At 33.6% G+C, this 8,457-nt stretch overlaps 1 non-coding gene across 1 annotated transcript in view; it reads right to left on the bottom strand.

The window, feature by feature from the left end:
• Positions 1-8,427: 8,427 nt before the first annotated feature.
• Positions 8,428-8,457, bottom strand: part of LOC122277849 — a 107-nt gene continuing 77 nt past the window's right edge. The window contains exon 1 of the small nucleolar RNA XR_006229157.1: positions 8,428-8,457. This exon is cut by the window's right edge and continues 77 nt beyond it. This is a non-coding gene — a small nucleolar RNA (small nucleolar RNA R71).

Here is an 8,457-nt window from a genome sequence, read left to right as displayed (position 1 = left end):
TACTCAATCTGCATTACTTGAACACGAGCACACAATTTCTCTTGCTTAGCTTCTAGCACATGATTGTAAGCCATGTCAACATAATGTTTGATGATCCATGTCACTCTTCCACTAAAAATGCTTGCATTCTAGCATGACACCTTAGTGTCCCCATCCTTGATCAGTAAAGGAATAGGTCTCATCTTTCGAAACGCGTCAAATTTGGTCATCTTTGCTCGTTCACGGCCTTATTTCTTACTGACAACTACTACATTTATCCAAATCAACATATAAAAGTTATTATGTTATATGTATCGTACATTGCAATAGTGATCTAGAATTGAGATTCTAGCATTTGCCTCTTTTTTAGTAAGGCTCATGCATTCAGATACACTACATATGTTTAGTGTCTAGTTTTGTTGTCTCAAGTGTCATAATTATATAAAATAAAAAAAAATAAAAAAATTATATGTATCTCAAAAACATGTAAATATAGTGTAAAGTATGTAGGAAAATAAACTGTCCTATGCCATGAGATTAAAAAAAAAGCATCAATTCCTTGCACCAACATTACCTGTACAATCCAGTTGATCCAAGAACTCAGTTTCAAGTACTACATTAGGTGGTTGGGTTGAGTTGTCTGATGAGTATTCACTATCGTCTTTTAGTATCGGGGAATTTCATAGTGGTGATTGCTCATCTTGTATAATTAGCTTGTGCACTAAAATTCCCCTAAACCCTCCCCCTTGGCCGCGTACTCTCCTCCTCTTATACTTTGCACCATGTCTATCATGAAGGAGAAACTAGTTAATCTTCACATCTATCTTAGCTGTAGTAAAAAAGTCAGATTATCTTAGCCAAAAGATAGAATTATTGGCTCAATGATTTAACATCAAGAAAAAAAAAATACTGCATTCTACTATGACCATTTATAAAGTTTGACCGATAGGTCTTAAACTTGTACCCTCTCAAAGCTGTGTTCAACAACATACGATCTTCTGACATAAATTAATACTGCCTTGTTTTAAGAGTTTAGGTATTTTACATATGTAGCTCAATATTAGGATTGGTGTTATTTAGTTTATTTTATGTCCTACATGGAGGTCATCCCTGATTTGTAATGCCCCATCTCCAATGTTTGAACTGTAAGCATATACAAAATCATTACAAATAATAACATAATAAACCATGTAATGGATGGAGTCCCAGTCCTTGGAGGAATGGTCTCCATACAATAAACCACTATTTTCCACAACACTTTCCCAGATGGCCAGAGCCTCTGATCATGGGTTTACCATGCTCAAGCAACCCGTGCATGGATGCATCTGCTATCGTATAAATATATACACAAAACTAGCCAAACCACAACTCAACACCGAAAGATCTAACCCTGCACAACATTGGCTGTAAAACCCACAAACAAATGTGGGTTAACAATAAAAAAATGTGGTCGAAATCGCTGACTCTTGCATCAACCATGGACTAGAAAGGGACATTGGCGAAACCAAAAAACAAATTACTACGAACATCAAAATTAGAAAGCAGATTTACCGATTGCACTTGTGCGAAGCCGCAGATTGCACCACACTAGTACCTTACAATTAGGGCTGAGCAAAAATCTAATAATCCGACAAGTCAGCCCCGACTCCACTCTGATTCCGACAAGTTGGAGTCGAAGTTGGAGTTTTTTCCCAAGGAAAGTCGGAGTCGGAGGTGGAGGTGAACTGACTCCGATCCGCTCCGACTCCGACTCCGATGCCTGGCTCCAACGCTGACTCCGACTCTGCTCCGACTTGACTCCGATATTGTACATATTCCGATATTGTACATATTTAATAAAAATATATGTATTTTTCTATATATTAATCATATAAATATAATAACATGTAATAATAATATATAAATACCGAAATGCATAATAACATGTAATACCAATGGATAAACACTAATATATAAATAATAAATTTATAATAACATGTAATACTAATATATAATAACTAAAGTATTGATTATGTAGATTTTATATAACTATATCTTATATACTTAGTTAAACTCAATAATATATATACTAGCATGAGTTAATTATTATTATAAAAATATATATATTCTTTATACATTAATCATATATATTTTATATAACTATAACTTATATAGTGAGTTAAATACTAGTATGAACATATGTACCTAAAATAATACACTTTTACTATAATAACATGTAACACTAATGTACCTAATATACCATGTAGTAGTAATGTATAGACTATAGTAATCAATCTATGATTCTATAATAACTTGTTGGAATGAAATTCGTTGCAATTTGTATTGGTTCTTTGTTTTTTTGTCATAAGTTGTAACTTGTTGATGGAATTAGAACTTGATGGATGATAAGCCATGAGTTGGTTGGATAATTTGGGAGGATAGATGATGATGGATAATTAGTTTGTAATTTTGGTTATGTATTTTTAATGTGTGTATCATAGTTGAAAAATTTCTTCTTACAAGTTTGAATTTTATTTTATTTTACAGTGTCCAAGATTTTAATGTGTGTATCAAGTTCTAAGGATTTAAGGATAAAGGATCATTATATGAATGATTTCTTTTTACAAATTATAAATTAGAAATTATATTTAAAAAAAAATTGATATGGAAGATCAAATCCGATTAGAGTCCAAAATTATAAAATTAAAATATCAAATGGATTAAAAAAAAATCCAATAAAAAAGCATAACTCCGACTTCACTCTGATAAGTCGGAATCGGAGCAGAGCCTATAAAAGTCGGAGTCAGAGTAGGAGTCAGAGTAGGAGGTCGAATTCGACCTCGGACAAAGTCAGAGTCAGAGTCAAAGGGCGACAATACCGACTCCGAAAGGTCGTTGCCCAGCCCTACTTACAGTACTGATTGCTCGCGTCCTTGCAGAATGGGGTTTTCTGGGCACTCTTGGTTACCCCGCGGCTTGAGAATTGGAAATAACCATCACTCTCAGCTTTTATCACACGTGGTTTCTTACGTTCCGCATTTGCCCCTGGACATTCCCCATCTTTTATCGGGAAACTTGACCAGTTGCTCAATTACCTTTTAAAAGTCAGCCATTTATTCAAATATGCTTGAAATTATGTATTCTAAAATGAATTCGACTACCGTGCAGCCCAGTTTTATTTTTTATTTTTTTATATTTTTTAATATATTTAAATATTTTTTAAAAAATAAAAAATACACTAATACATTTAAAATCACTCTCTAAATTATTAAATGAAAAAAATAAAAATAAATTTTTTTCCCGAGGCAGCATACTAGCTTTATGCTTCTAAAAATATATAGCATCTCCATATAAAGCTTAATTAAAATTTAATAACCATATTGAACGCTTTCGAGCTTAACAAAAATTTATTTTTAATTTTAACTTAATATTATAAGAGTGCCAAGTTTATGTCATTGATATTGTTCCAATTAATATTTTTCAATTACATCAATCAAATTACTTTCTTTTTTTTTTTTTTAAATAAAAGAGGTGGGAGGTTTCGAATCCAAATTATCATTTTGGAGAATCGGGGTCATATGTCATCAGATCATTAAACTTTTAACATATCAATCGGATTACTTAATTAGAAGAGTATGTTCACTTGATTGCTTATGCAGTGCATTACATAAATTATGCTCACGTCATGGTAGGAGATTTTTGGTTTTATCCAAAGGGACAAATTAAACTATAATATATAAGCATTCCTTGCAAACTAGCGAGGTGTACTTGCCCTACACACCTCCGGCTTGAGATCAATATTGAATTTTCCATGCTAAATACTTGAATTAAGGAAAGTTAAATTACTTGGCTTTGGGAGCTTTTAAAAGCAATCCAATATAACTTCAGCTTAATTAGAATTCCTATCAAGAGCTAGCAATATTTTGCAAAAATTAAAGCACACAATCTGATTTTTAGTTAAATTACCTTTTCGATTCTCGAACCAAACTTGATCGATTGACTCCTCTAACAATGTCAAATTAACTTCAGGCTGAACTTAATTGAAGAATATGTGGGTATGCAACTGTTATCAAACTCACAACTTAGATGCCAAGAATTATCAAGAAACTTGCAAAAACATGTAAGCAAAATAAAAGCAATGTATATAGAACACAAAGATTTTACATGGTTCAATCCTAATGATCTACATCTACGACAGTAACAGTCAAGAGATTTCCTTTATTGATGATCAACCTTCCAAGCCACCTCCTTCATCTTTGACAATTGCTACAAGTTGCCCCTATGAGGGCTTAGCAATTTCCTATATTATTCAAATCCAAACAATGTTTGAACTTGATTGTTGATAGAGATTTAGTCATCATATCTAATGGATTTTCTTTTGTTGGGATCTTTTCTACCCCAATCTCTCTAGCTAATATGATTTCTCTCACAAAGTGCAGTCTAATATATACATGTTTTGATCTTTCACAGTATACCTACTTTTTGGCAAGGTGAATTGTGCTCTGGTTATCAGAGTAAACTATGATATTCCCTTCAAACATGCCTAACTCATTAGATATACCTTTCAATCATATAGTCTCTTTGATTGCCTTAGTCATAGCAATGTATTCAACCTCAGTTGTCGATAAGGCAATCACAGGTTTCAGATTGGCCTTCCAACTGATGGCTCCTCCAAAGGCTATAATGTAACATACGAACCCAGAATAGGACTTAAGATTAGTTTAGTTCGTAATTTTTTTTATGTATAATTATTATGTTTATTACTTTATTTATTTCATTTTATTATTTACTTCTATTTTATCGGGTTCTTATTATTTTTTTCAAATTGGATAACAGATCATATTAAATAGAATTTGAAGCTCATAAGGTAGCTCTCCTTATCATCGTTTCTCTGCTCTTATCTCTTAGGTTTCAATTTAAAAAGATTCTTAGATTAGAACCAACACTCAAACCCAAACCTTACCTAATCTCCTGAAGACCCATGTAAAAACTCTTTCCCTCATCTATGAAATCGCACGAAACACTCAGACTCATCATGCAAAAATCTAGTTTATGATAGGAAAAACTCAAGCATAGGCTTAGCTTTCTTCACCCATTGCTAACCATCCAGGACGTCGGAGCACCACCAACGGTGCCAAAAATTACCAACCAGCCCAACCCCGTTGAATCCACTCCTTTTCGGTAAGTCCTCGCAGGATCTCTCCCTTCCCGTGATTTTCAATTCTCAATTTCTCTCTAACTTGCTCTCTCTCACTATATGATGAATTGCATGACCCTCCAGCTTCACACCTCAGACTTATGCAACTTACCTTGTTACTCTTTTGAAGCTTAAAGTGGGCCATGGGTCTTAAATCCATTCCGACAGAAGCCTTATAATCCTTAGGGAGGCTAATTTTTCACAAATGGTTGTTGCCCTTTTGTTGTTAAAATGGGCCTTGGACTTTGAGGCCCATTCGGCCTGGTAACGATTATTTATTTTGAAAGTTGAACTCCCTGTTGGACCTTGTCATGTACTGGGCCCGATTATTATTTCTTTTCAGTGCCTTATCTTAGATAGACTGATACCTTATGATGGAGTACATAGTCAATGCTTATCTTTAGTATTTCAAACTTATCTTTAGTAGTATTTTAATTCTTATATTTTCACATAATTAAATATATATATATATATATTAAGTTTGCATGAAATCAGGGTAACTACTATGTTAAATTCTATTTTTACGTAAAGAATTTCGACATATTTTCCTTAAGTATTTGTGACGTTTGGTACCTTGTATAGGTAACGAACAAGTTGGAAACTAGGAAACAACGTTAATAGGTAAATAGTACGATCATATAAATACATGCGTATTGTAAATATTAGTGTTATGTATGAAAATATGATGTGTTTTTTATGGTTATCAATGGTATGCTAAGAGCCAAGTCAAAGTTAGATTCCTTTCACAATCTTTGATGAATTATCTTTGACGAATTATAACATGATGCTTGTATGTATGAATTCATTGCTTGATGGATTGAATATTATCAAAGGTCACCTATGCCATGTAATGTTCACATAGTATTCCAATCAAGTATGCCATGTAATAAAATAGCTAGATCATGTATACCATGTTCATGTAGTACTTAGATCATGTATGCCATGAAATGTCCTAAAATGTTTAAATCATGTTAGTCCATGCCATGCTATGCTACACCATGCACAAGAAAATGCCATGTACAAGAATATGTCATATTATGTCATGCCATGTACAAGAATATGCCATGCCAGAAAAGTCCATGAAGTCCAAGATAGTTCTCATGTATTAAGAAAGATGAATATTTTAAGGTGACACGGATCCAAGCATATTCACCACAAGCTATGCTAAGATGGTGCCATGGGCTCACGCTTGGTTACTACAAGTTAAAGTAAAACACAGATTCAAGTGTGTTTTACTCCATGTTATACAAGTTAAGTGAAACACGAACTCAAGCATGTTTTACTCCATGTTATGCAAGTTAAGTAAAACACTGACTCAAGCGTGTTTTACTCCATGTTATGCAAGTAAGTAAAATATGGACTCAAGTGTGTTTTACTTCATATTATGCAAGTTAAGTAAACACGGACTTAAACGTGTTTTACTCCATGTTATGCAAGTTAAGTAAACTACTAACTCAAGTGTATTTTACTCCATGTTCCACAAGTTAAGTGAAATATGGATTCAAGCGTGTTTCACTACATGATATGACAAGTCATGGGGTGCCACAAACTCAAGCATGATCAAGCAGAGTCGAACACTCGATGTGCACTGGACACCTCGCTCGAGCGAACATCGTATTTTGACAGATCTAGGGTCTTCTGCTGTCACACCATATAAAAGTGATTTTTCACTCTATGGCCGTACCTTTTGACTGGAGAACAATTTTTGGGACAGAAAAACACAGCTAGAAGAATTCAATTCATCTGTTTTGGAGAGGGAATTTCGTATATTGTACGTACATTGGAATCATACACGAGCACAGATGAGAGAAAAACATTGAATCATTTCCTTGAGTTTTTGAAGATGAGTTGCGGCTGCGAGGAGTATTTTTCAGCATTTATTTTCTTCCAATATTCTCAAAACAATTATGGTGAATTCGTTTATATTGAATTCAATTTCTAGCATGAGCTAAATTTTATTTATTCTAGGAAAACGATGTAACCCAGTTTTGAACTATGCTTGATTGTTTATGCTAATTTAAGGCAATTCTCTCTTTGTTTATCTAATTTATTCTGAGTTTATTGCTTCTAATTAACTGGCCATTGATTAGATGATATTTAATCTTGTGATTTGCTATCGAAAGAGGGAATCATAGGGTAGATCTTGAATATTTTCAGCATAGGTGAGTATAAAGATCGAAAGACTTGTATGAACCTATGTAGTAATTAAATCATTGGTCTTATTGCTTTCTTACTTTATTAATTTGCATATTCTTGTGTGAATTGATGAACAAGAATAATTTTCAATTGACTATCGAAAGAGGTTGTTAGATGAATTAGAGATTTGCTAATGAACAAAAAGAATTAAATTAAATTAGCTGGATGAGAAAAGCATAGTGAAGAATTAGGTGAAATCGATTTCCTAGAAGTTTTCTTTCCCATTAATTTGATCTTCGAACGTCAGTTTTATTTCCTTTGCGTATTTCTCTTTGAGTTGATCTTAGTTTAATTTGCAACTACTAAAATGTTAGTGATTCTCTAGATAAAATCGAGATTAATATAATTTTGGTATTTGGCAAGAGTAAGGTACCAATCCCTGAGGACGATACTCTTCTTATCACTTTATTATAAAACTACGATACTGTGCACTTGCAGTTTTGCACCGATCAAATTTTTGGCGCCGTTGCCGGGGATTGATTTATTCTTATTTTTTGGCAGTATCGATACAAAGTAATCTTGGTTTTAATTTAGAATTTTATTTTAATTTATATTTCATTTTTTTTGTTCTACAGGTGTGTTTTTTACGTTGGATGCGCCGTGCTAGATCTTGTGATATTATTCCTTTTGATCCAGAGATTGAAAGAACTCTTAGATCACGAAGAAAAAATAAGATACTAGCCATGGCTGAAGAAAAAAATGAGGCATTGCCACACACCTTGAAGGATTATGTACGGCCAATTGTGAATGAGAATTACTCAAGTATAAGGCGCCAGACTATTAATGCCAACAACTTTGAGCTCAAACCAGCTTTGATTAGCATGGTGCAGCAGGCTCAATTCAGTGGATCGCCACTAGATGATCCCAATATTCATTTGGCAATGTTCTTGAAGATTTCCGACACTATAAAGATCAATGGTGTTACTGAAGACACCATTAGACTGAGATTGTTTCCTTTTTCTTTGAGGGACAAAGCTAGAGGTTGGTTACAATCTCTATAACTGGGAAGCATCACTAGTTGACAAGACATGGCTGAAAAGTTTCTTGATAAATTCTTTCCTCCTGCAAAAATAGCCCAACTCAGGAGTGAGATTGGTCAGTTCAAG

The sequence above is a fragment of the Carya illinoinensis genome, chromosome 9, assembly GCF_018687715.1.
Source record: "Carya illinoinensis cultivar Pawnee chromosome 9, C.illinoinensisPawnee_v1, whole genome shotgun sequence".
Lineage (NCBI taxonomy): Eukaryota > Viridiplantae > Streptophyta > Magnoliopsida > Fagales > Juglandaceae > Carya > Carya illinoinensis.
Note: the sequence above shows the minus strand (reverse complement) of the source record. Positions and strands in the feature narration are given on the sequence as shown.